The sequence below is a fragment of the Zingiber officinale genome, chromosome 3A (genome assembly GCF_018446385.1).
Source record: "Zingiber officinale cultivar Zhangliang chromosome 3A, Zo_v1.1, whole genome shotgun sequence".
Lineage (NCBI taxonomy): Eukaryota > Viridiplantae > Streptophyta > Magnoliopsida > Zingiberales > Zingiberaceae > Zingiber > Zingiber officinale.
Window position 1 is genome coordinate 35,421,437 of NC_055990.1, and position 12,162 is coordinate 35,433,598.

The 12,162-nt window shown below is 34.6% G+C and overlaps 1 non-coding gene across 1 annotated transcript; it reads left to right on the forward strand.

Moving 5' to 3' along the window:
- Nucleotides 1-12,027: 12,027 nt before the first annotated feature.
- TRNAR-CCU lies at nt 12,028-12,100 on the forward strand. Its single transcript has one exon. It is a non-coding gene; the product is annotated as a tRNA-Arg (tRNA).
- The last annotated feature ends 62 nt before the right edge of the window (nt 12,101-12,162 follow it).

Sequence of the window (12,162 nt, forward strand, 5' to 3'; positions counted from 1 at the left end):
ACTATCCATCTTATCATGGCCGAAAATCTACAATAAAGGTTCATGAATTTCTAGCAATGTTCAACATGAAATTCTTCAAGAGAACTCTATATTCTATCATACAAACATGATTACTTAAATTTAAAGGTCTTCCTAACCCTAAGTCCTTTTCTTGGCCGAAGCATATAGGTGGTTTTCTTTTGGTTCCAAGTGACTTTCAAGCAGGAAAACCAATAGAAGACCCTTAGTAGTTCATGGAAGGAATTTTGTACTAGTTTGGTTAAACAATATTTTTCCTAACCTCTTTAAAATATTTTTTGGCCGAAATTTTTAGGGTTAGATACTCCTCTGACCAAGCATCATTTAGTTATAAAAACATGAAGAAAATCCTTCCTACATAGCATAGAAAAAATATCATGAAATAAGGACTTGTTTAAACCTTCCTAGATTTGAAAACCCTTTCTTTAGCCAAATTTTTCTTAAATTCTTTCCTAGGTTTTCTAATCCTCATAAAATCTGAAAATCACACAAAAAGCCTTATACCACAGGTGAGGGGAAGCTTACATCCTTTTCGCTTGTGGATCTAAGGTATGGTGATGGAAGAAGTAGCCTCTTCTTCTAGTTCCTTTCCCTTGATTCCCTTACTAAGTCCTCCTTGTATCTTAGGCTTCCTTAGGAGAAAACCTTGGATTTGGGGCCGAAGATGGAGGAGAGGGGACTGATGGTTTCGGTGAGGGAGAGGAAGAATGAGAGAAAATGAGAGAAAAATAAACTTCTCTTTTCTTGCTCCCTTTTATGTTAAGGGGGAAGAGGTAGCAAACTTGATTTTTGCTTTCCTTCTCCCTTAGCCTTTTTTTTTCTATTTCCTATTTATTTTATTTATTCATTTATTCTTACCATTCATGATGAAATAAGGGGGATTGAATCCTCTTTAATTCCCTCTTTAAATTTTCGGCAAAAGTAAAGAGGAAGAGGGAGAGAAAGGGAGGAAGGCAAGTTGCATTTCTCTTGCTCTTTTCTTATTTTCTTTTGGCTAGCTTTTACTCTCACCCTTATCATGAATTTCCCTCCTTTGCTATCAACATCTTCTCTCTATCCCAATTGGTTTCTACTAATTAATTCTATGAATTATAATATAAGAGGTTCAAGGTTCAATCCTTGACCTTCACTTCTTTTTATTTCATTTTATTTCTTTTTTGCTTCAACTCACTTCCTATTATTTTTTTCTAAGGCAAAATCCCATATTCATATATTTATCTTACAAGCTTAGTGGGTATTACAATTTTAGTAAAAAGGTTTTATCATAATGGATGCAATCTACCTAGTGTCATCACATGCAATTGGAAATTTATAATCCTGCATTCGGTTACCTTATGTTTTTAATGACTATATGACTTTAACAAGTATTGCATAGCTATTTCATATTTAATTAATTGTATGTAAATATCATGTTAAAAGCATGTTTATGCATTAAACTTTTATGTTGCTCAAGTACTTGACGGTCTCGGCCAGTATTTTTGGAGTTCGGCCATATTTTTATGATCATGTATGGTAGAGATTTATCTGAGGAATGTGACTTGACTGTGGCCAAATATGATTATGTATGGATTAAGTTATGAACCGGGGATCTACGCCCGAAGAGTTTACCAAATTATGTATAAGTTGAGTTATGAACCGGGGACCTACGCCCGGGGAGCTTACCAAATTATGTATGGGTTGAGTTATGAACCGGGAATCTACGCTTGGGGAGCTCACCAAGAATCATGTATGGGTAGGAGTTTTCGTTCCGAGGTTTGGATCCCTTCCAACCTAGCGCTAGGATAAATGTTTGATCAAACAATTATGTTACGTGACCACTTTCATCGAATTGAACTCTACTAGAACTGTTACATTTATGTCATGAAAGTATGTAAGTTAATTTTGTTATTAGAATATTTTTCCTTATGTTTACGGTATGCAAGCTTTCGACCTACATCTTTTTTTTGTCTAACCTAATTTAGTGGATTTGATTATTGTCTATTATGATTTGTGTAAGATCGAAAAGAATTTAGATATCTCCACAATGGCATGATATTGTCCACTTTGGGCCTAGACCCTCATGGCTTTGCTCTTGGGCTCTTCCCAAAAGGCCTCATGCCAATGGAGATATCTTTTCTCTTATAAACCCATGATCTTTCCCATGTGTTTCCAATATGGGACTATATTTGCAACCTTGCAACCCCAACAATTTGAACATACTGGGTCTTTAGACTCATTATATTGTTTAATATAGGAGGCGGAACCGATGAGACAAGAGGCTTTGACAATCAAGCAAGCTCAGAATGACGACAACACAACCCATGGACCCCCCTAGTTTATGTTTCCGCTTTTAATTGAAATGATGTAATAAAAGATTTAGTCCAGTAAATTTTCTATAAGAACTACTAGTTGTTTATGACTTAGTCGGCTTTCTCGGGATATTCATGTACCTTTTTCTTCCTATTATTAGAAATTAAATGAATAATTAAATAAAAATTTAAATAAAAAGATATATACTAAAGAGGAAGAGGCGTTTTGAATTAAAGTAGATTAGAGACATTACACTAAGTTACCTCAATTGATTGAGCACTTAGAGGTATATCTCATACGATGTAATTCAATTATATTAGTCTTGGACTATTAGCCAAAGTTAACTCAAGATGAGTTATAATATAGATTTCATGAGATGGGAAAACGAGTAAATAGTCTTATTCACCTAACTATACAAGAGTTACATATGATATAATTGGTAAACGTTGTCTACCTAAATTATACAAGTCTTGAGCAATTAGCCAAAACTAACTCAAAGCTAACTCAAGATAAGGTATAATATGGATCTTGTCCAATTGATACATGTTGCCTTCCTAAATTATACAAGTCTTGGGTAATTAGCTAAAACTAACTCAAGATGAGGTATAATATGGATCTTGTCCCACTTGAATGTCTTTACTTCTGGGTTTGGAGCTAGTAGTGACTTGCTCCTAACAAGTTTTAGAATTCAATGGGAGAATCATTTAATTAAAGGGCTAATTAAATGATCCGAATATGATATTTATTTCTATATTTTTTTTGTTGTAGAACATCATGTCATCAAATACGTCGAATACACTCTCTCTACGATCTGTCCTTGATTAAGGACAAGCTCAATGGAGTTAATTTCCTGAACTGGTATAGAAACTTGAGAATTATCCTCAAACAAGAAAGAAACCTATACGTCCTAGAGTAAGCTATTCCTGAATCATGCGCCACTACTACTACTCGTGCGGATAAGGATGCTTATAGATGCAAGAAGGAAGTCCTATAGGAACTCATGTACTCAAAATGATTGGGTATATTGAGAATATTGAAAGATTGAGATTTCCATTGGACCAAGAATTGATTGGTGACCTTGTTTTGTAATGGTTACCAGAAAGCTACAATCAATTTGTTATGTACTATAACATAAATAAAATTGGTAAGTCGTTGCCTGAAATGTTAAGCATGTTGAGAATTGTTGAACTCAACCTTAAGAAGGTAAAGTCTAGTAAGAAAAGGAAAACAACAACCCAAAGGTAAGGGTAAGACCCAAGCTAAAGGCAAGGCCAGGTCTCGTGCATTGAAACCTAAAGGTGGAGTGACTAAGGAAGGAACCTGCTTCCATTGTGGTGAGGTCGGTCACTGGAAGAGGAACTGCAAATTGTACCTAGAGGAAGTTAAAAGGAAGAGAAGTGAACTTTTACCTCAGGTATATATGTTATAAAAGTCAATCTATCTATTTCTTCTTCATAGGTATTAGATACCAACTGTGTATTTTACATTTGTATGAATGTGTTGGGGATGAGAAATAGTAGATCATTGGTGAAGGACGAAGTAGACCTACGAGTAGGCAATGATGTAAGGGTTGCTACTATACCTGTAGGAACATATTCCTTATCTTTTCCTAATGGGCTTATTTTGGAACTTGAAGAGTGATATTATGTGTCTACTTTAACTAAGAACATTATCTCTATTTTTTGTTTAGATAAGAAAAGTTTTTCATTTGTAATAAAGGACAAATGTTGTTCTATTTATTTCAATGAAATATTCTATTGTAGTGCACATCTTATGAATAGACTCTATGTTCTAGATTTTGAAAATATAATCTATAACATAAATACCAAATGATTCAAATCTAATAATTCGAATCAAACATATCTTTAGCATTATCGCTTGGGTCACATAAATGAGAATCACATATCGCAATTTCATAAGGATGGACTTTTGGACTCATTTGATTTTGAATCATATCATGCATGCAAATCTTGTCTACTAGGCAAGATAACAAAGACTCCTTTTAGTGGACATAGCGAAAGAACTAATGATTTGTTAGGACTCATATATCTTGATGTTTGTGACTTTCATAAATATAGCAGCTAGAGGAGGCTATCAATATTTTATTACTTTTACTGATGATTTCAGTAGATATGACTATGTGTATCTCATGAAACACAAGTCTGAATCCTTTGAAAAGTTTAAAGAATTTAAGAATGAAGTACAAAACCAACTTGGAAAGCTTATTAATATGTTTCAATCAGATCGAGGTGAGGAATACCTTAGCCAAGAGTTTCATGACCATCTTATTGAATTTGAAATCATATCTCAACTCACTCCACCTGGAATATCATAGTGGAATGGTGTATCAGAAAGGAGAAATCGGACTTTACTAGATATGGTGCGATCGATGATGAGTTAAACAGATCTTCCTACTTCTTTATAGGGGCATGCTCTAAAGACGGCCACTTTCACACTTAACCATATTTCATCTAAGGTCATAAAGACACCATATACGATATGGACTAGGAAGAGTTCCAAGATGTCTTACATGAATATTTGGGGATGTGAGACTTACGTTCGACGACAAGTCTCAGATAAACTAGGACTCAAATTGGACAAGTGCTATTTTATAGGATTTCTCAAGAAAACAAAGGGATATTACTTTTATAATCCCACATAAGATAAAGTCTTTGTTGTCATAAATGGTATTTTTCTAGAAAAAAAAATTATTTCTAGAAGAGCTAGTGGGAGTAAAGTCAATCTTGAAGAACTTTAAGATACATAAACTAGCACTAAGGCCTTAATGCAGATTGAACAGACACCACAAAGTATTGTGGATCATAAATATGTTACACCACAAGAAGTTGTGGAGCAACAACCTATTCGAGTAGATCAAGCTCTACGCAGATTTGATAGGATACGTCGTCAACCTGAACGATATTCTTTTCTCTTATCTTACCACGGTGATGTAATGCTTGTTGATCTCAACGAGCCTAAATCCTATCAAGAAGTTGTAATGAGCCCATATTATGAGAAATGGCTAGAGGTCATGAGATCCAAAATGGAATTCATGTACACTAACCAAGTTTCGACTTTGGTTGATCCACCTGAAGGGATCAAACACATTGGATGTAAGTGAGTCTTTAAGAGGAAGACTGACATGGATGGTCATATATATACCTATAAGGGGCGATTGGTAGCTAAGTGATTCAAGCATATTCATGGTATAGAATATGATGAAACTTTTTCACCAGTTGCGATGGTTAAGTCTATTCGAATCATGCTTGCTATTACAGCTTACCATGATTATGAGATTTGACAGATAGATGTCAAAACTATATTTCTGAATGGAAATCTACTCGAGGATGTGTATATGACATAACATGAGGGTTTTGTAGATCCAAAGGATGCTGGAAATATATATAAGTTACAAAGGTCCATTTATGGATTAAAGCAAGCTTCTAGAAACTAGAATCTTCGATTCAATAATACAATTAAAGCGTTTGGTTTTATCAAGAATGAAGATGAACCTTGTGTCTACAAAAGAGTTAGTGGGAGCAAAGTCATCTTTCTCATATTGTATGTAAATGACATACTTTTCATTGGAACTGATATCCCTACACTGCAGTTTGTGAAGACTTGGCTTAAGAATTATTTTTCAATGAAGAACTTAGGTGAAGTAGCCTATATTTTAGACATCAAGATCTATAAAGATAGATCTAAGAGATTGTTTGGTCTAAGTCAAAGTATATATATTAACAAGGTGCTTAATCGTTTCGCCATACAGAATTCTAAGAAGGGATTTCTACTGATATAACATTATGTGAGTCGAAGACTTAATGCCCCTCTTCTAGGGAAGAGCAGAATCACATGGATTAGATTCCTTATGTGCCTGCTATAGGATCTATTATGTACGCCATACTTTGTACTCGTCCTGATGTTTCGTATACGTTAAGCATTATGAGTGATACCAATCAAATTTAGGTGAAAGTTACTAGACATCAGTTAAGATATTCTTAAGTACTTGAGAAGAATGAAAGAATATTTCTTAATATTTGGAGGTGATGAAGACCTCGCTATAAAGGATTACAACGATGCAAGCTTCCAAACTGACAAGGATGATTCCAGATCGTAGTTAAGTTATGTATTATTCTTAAATGGTGGTGCTGGGTATTAGATATTACTATGGTTCCATCTCATTTGAGAGATCATCGATAGAGATGTGAGGATATGCATAGTACTGACTGATGCTAACATTGCGGATCCTTTGACCAAGACTTACACTACATACCTTTGTCATGCTCTGATCCTCCTCCAGAGTTGAAGTGGATCGAACTTGCAACCGAGTCAGTGAAGGTTCCGATGACCGAAAGAACTTCTTGGCGACTAGATAAGTGTTAACAGGGCTCTATAAAAGGAAGACAGAGGCTCAAAGATTCATCAATCAAATAAATCATTCACTCATTCTTGCTCTCATATTCTAAGTTCTTCCAGCGATCTAGGAAGTTTCTAGAAGAGATCAGTAAATTGGTTGTTCATTGTCTCATTATTTACATTATTATCTTGTGCTTGTACTTGTGATTACAAAGCTTCTAAAAGGTGTCTTCACCGTCGGAAGGTGCCCGAAAAGGAGAAAATAATAGTGGATGACATTTTATGCATAAGTCTTAGACGTAGCAACCCTAGGATGGTGAACCAAGTAAATCAATTTGTCTTTATGTTGTTCTTATTTTGTTTTTAGTTATTCTACTTCCGCTGCATACTAACTTTATTGATAAGAATGAAATGAGAAAAAGACACACTATTCACCCCTCTTCTAACGTATAATTGATCATATATTATTGGCAGGATAGAAGCTAGAAACACTTTACACCCTGAAGTACTGAGATGATAAGTTGTGTCTTCCCAGCATAGGACAGTGTCTTCCATAGCCACGAATTATTCCTCCTTACTTGAGAGTCCAGCAATAGGTTGTAATCTAAGATCCGAAGCTTTTCTAAACTCAAAGGAATACCAAGATAACTGAAAGATATAATACCCTCCTAGAACCCTATGATGGAGAATAGTTCTTGTTGGCTCCACTCATCAATCCCAGACATATACAAATTGAGTTTCAGCCAGTTCACCTGAAGGCCGACCATATTTTCAAACTCTTGCAAGAACATGTTTAGCATCCTCACTGATGATGCTTCTCCTTTGAAAAATAAGAGTAAGACATCTATTAAGCCATTAGGATGAAACTTGAAGTTTGATTTAGATGTGGGATAGTGTAACCATAAGCTAAGAACCTCAACACATATGCTAAACAAATAAAGTGATAAAGGATCTCCTTGTCGTAATCTCCGAGCTCCATCAAATATCCATACATGCCACCACTAATTGCCAAGGAGAACGATGTAGGGGTGACACACTCCATAATCCAAGAGATTATTTTCATAAGGAATTAAAGTCCTATGAGTTCGTCTCTCAAGAAATCTCTCTTTATCCACGGATGTCATCGGTGCCTGAATTTGAATCCTGCAGCACCTCCTACTTCCTTCGGCTACTTCCAATAGTGACTTCACCGTTGGGCTTAGCACCGACGACTCTGGTGGAATCGAATATAAATGAGCAGAGCCATCTCGGTGCAGCGAGATTGAGATAGTAGGTGGAAAAGTATGCAGCGGGCCCAGGCTAAGATCATCTTCTAGTTGATTCTTGCATTACATCCATGTTCATCTCTTCTTTCTAATTTTCTCTTCAGTTTCTTGACAATATCTTAGAATATCTCAGCTTACTCACATAGAAGAAATAATCACAACGCAATTGAAGAGAGACTTGCCCCTTTTTTTTCAGGTAATTATTTGAGAAACTAGAAGCCTTCTAGTCTGTTTCATATAGTTTGTCCAAGTAAATCATGGGTTGACTCTATTGATATTTGCATAAGTGTTGCTCCAATATATTTTGAGGTAAATTTTTAACTAATGTAAAATATTTCGTTAGATGTCTGACATCCTTTATGTAAAGAGCCACTGTACTAGGAAAAATATCCCTTGTGATTTATTTATCTGTATCTTGTCATGAAACTAGTAATATTGGACCGCTTGGGGTGAGCCGTGAGCGATATCTTACTCAAACAAAAAAAAAATATAGAGAGAGAAGAGAGGCCTTAATCCAGGTGTTGCAGACCAGACTAGTTATGGAGGGGGGTGGCCTTCCTCCTTGTTCATCCACCGAGTAAATCTAAAAGCGCTCGTGATAGTGCGTCGATAGCTGACTTCCACATGGCATCCATTACTATAGGATTGTGTGTTCCCCAAACTGGGTACTAGAGTTGTGAATCCCTCAAAACAAGTCTTTTCTTCCAAATTAAGTGCTTACACCAACTAAGAATTGATCCGTGGTACTCTAGGAATCCATGAGGAATAAGACTCCAAAGGACCTCTTAGATTTACAAATCTAGGTGGCAAAAAAGAAACATCATTGTGTAGCATTTTCAGTATTGTATTACATGAGTTTAACAATGGACCTCTAAAAAATTTAATTTTTACTTGAGCAATCACAAAATTATTACAATTTATTTAAAAATAAATCCAAAACTACAACACAATATCGAATACAAATTTTCAAATATCTTTGCCTCTTTTCACAGGTCAATGACTATCCATATATGATTTCTAAGTCTAAGCTCTACAAAAGTATATTCCAACCTAAATGTACCATTAAGACTACATTTGATAGGGTGTAATCTGTCTTGTAGATTACATTACAAGACTGATTATTTTGTTTGGTTTCATTTTTAACTCGTAATATAATACAATCTAGATTACAAAATGTAATGAAGTTTTGTAATCTTGATTACAAAACAAACACATTGTAATCCGATTACATTATGAGGTCATCTTTTAATAAAAATTTGAATGTCAAATATACCCCTATCTGTCGCCGCCCATCTTCGCCCGCCGCCACCGCCCACCACCGCCCCTGGCAACCGACGACGACCGGCGGCCGACGGCGACGACCGGTGACCACCGGCGACCGACGACCGACGGCGGCTAGTGACGGCCGGCCGGCGGGCGGCGGCCGTCGACGGCCGGCCGCCGACGACCAGCGGTGGCCAGTGACCGGCGACAGCGGCCACCGCGGCGGCCAGCAACCGGCGGCAGCGGCCCGCCGGTAGAAGTCGTATGATATTTTTATCATTTTATAATAATACGAATTACATTCCCTATAAAAATAATGGACACCAAACAAAAGAATGTAATCACCTTTGTAATTAAATATTACATACATTTCATTACCAAACGTACTAATGTAATCAAGATTACATTACATTACATTACAAATTTGATTACATTATTACAAGCTCAATTACATTACGTCCAACCAAACGTAACCTAAGTGAATAAATAAATGTCAACCCTTTACTCAACGTAACTTATAATATTCATAGTCAAAGCTTGATCTCCAAGTGACATAATTTGTTAAAATACACAATTAAATAGTATCACCAAACTATCAAACAACAATATTCACTAAAATATTGTGAGTAAAAGGATTTCCAAACTAGTTTTGCATCCATCAATGGCCTTCAAGCATTGTATATAAAATATCATTCATTGCGAAGTATGATTTGCTTATCGAGGATTCAGACTCTATAGAACCTCTTAAATTTACAAATCCCAGTAGACTTGGTTCCGACAAAAGTGAAACATCAGTGTCTAGTATTTTCTGTACTGCATTTATCGTTGATCTATCAACTCAATATCTGGCTTGCTACAAACGAAATACAATTGATTCGTCGACAAACATCAATACTTCACCATCTTTCCACAAATTCCATACCTAGAATGAGGCATTTTCCATGAATTAGAGGAATAAATATCAAAGAATAAAGTACATGTTTATTTTGTGTAATATCATTCTACTTACATTGTCAAGAAGATTCATGTGGAATGGAGAGTTATGAACACCTCTATTCTTTCTAGCACTTATGATCTCAAGTATCAATATACCGAACTAAATATATTAGATTTCACTGAGAACGTCACATTCATAGTATATACTGACGATATATATCTACTGCATTAATAAAAATCAATCTCAAATATTTTGTGTGATTAAGAGTGATGAACAATTGAGCATAAAATTTATTACACTACAAAAAAAATATAGTATTTTGCAATGAATTTTATGACGAATTTTTAAAAAGCAAAATATTTTTTCAACGAAAATTGTGAGAAAATTTTTTTGTTGCAAATAAGCCAATGCTAACATTTGCAATGAAAAATGAAAATTCGTTGCAAAATCTATGATGAATTTTCATTTTCATTGCAAATTTAGTCACAAATTTTGCGACGAAAACAATAATTTGTCAGACACTAAATTTGGCATGAAAATTAATTTTGTCGCAAATATTGTGATGAAAAAATATATTCGTCCCATATTTGCAACGAATTCTGATTCATTACAAATTTATGACAAAATGTATTCGTAACGAATAAATATATTCGTCTCAAATATGCGACAATAGACAAATTCATCGGAAAACTATTGAAATTTTAAAATTTACGAAGAAACACCATATTTGTTGCAAATTTACAATGAATTTATAATTCATCACAAATTTTATGATGAAAACCTAGATTTGTCACAAATTTGTGACGAATTTCTTGTTTTGTCGCAAATTTTCAATAAAAAAAGTGAATTATGATAAATTTGCTACAAAACCTTATTTGTTGTAAAATTTATTGTAAAAATTAAAACTTTTTAATGGGACTATTCCATTTTGATATTCATACAATGCACACACACATAGAATATATACAATACACACACGATACTATAAAAATGAATACAAAACAATAATAACATTTTACCAAACATATTTATCATCAATGATATCCAAACATATTCCATATCCAAATGAATACAACTAACTAACAAAAGAAGTCAACAACAATACAACTAATAACAAAAATAAATACATCAAAGGTCAACCAACAACTAAGTTACAATGTACCCAACACTCCAAATTAATCTCGTTAGCTCCGTCGTCTCCACGCAAAAGGTCATTAATTTACCATTCAGGGAAAAGGCAAAGAAATTAAGTGAAAAGGTAAAGGGTAAAAAAACTTTAAATTAGTACAATAAATTAAGATCGACAATTTAAAATTATGAAATTTAACAAACGACGCATCTGACTTTCACATTCCGTGCATTTGTTCTCGTGTTATTTCTCTAGCCAACCACATTTAAAGAACACTATTGTATTGTTAGATTTCAAAGATCAATCTTACTGTTGTGTTGGATTTTAAAAATTAACACTATATTGATATTGAGTTTAAAATTTAGATAGCACTAAAGTGATGGTAATTTTTTAAAATCAGCACCCATAGTGATATTATTTTATAAAATATAGCAGCACCTGTGGTGTTATTCTTTGAAGTTTGAATACAACTCCATAGTAGTTGGTGGAAGGGATAAAATGAAAAACAAATGCATCCTTTCATAAATTTGAAAGTTAGATAAGCCTCATAAAAATTCCATAATTTTAAATGTTCTAAATTAAGATTGATGCGTCTCCTCTCTTCTTCTCCATAACCCTCGGTAAACAAAGCTTAAGAATATTTAATTAGCTGAATGGATGGAGGGGTCGCAACCAACATATCAAAGTATGAATTGGGTAAATTGGGGTTCAAATTTCAATTAATAATTTTATTATATGTTATTAAAACATTTGCCATTACAACAACAAGAGCGCCTGTAGCTCAGTGGATAGAGCGTCTGTTTCCTAAGCAGAAAGTCGTAGGTTCGATCCCTACCTGGCGCGATACAAGTTTTTTTACATAATCTCATAAAGAATCCAATTATGTCGGTTTTCTTGACGTGTAA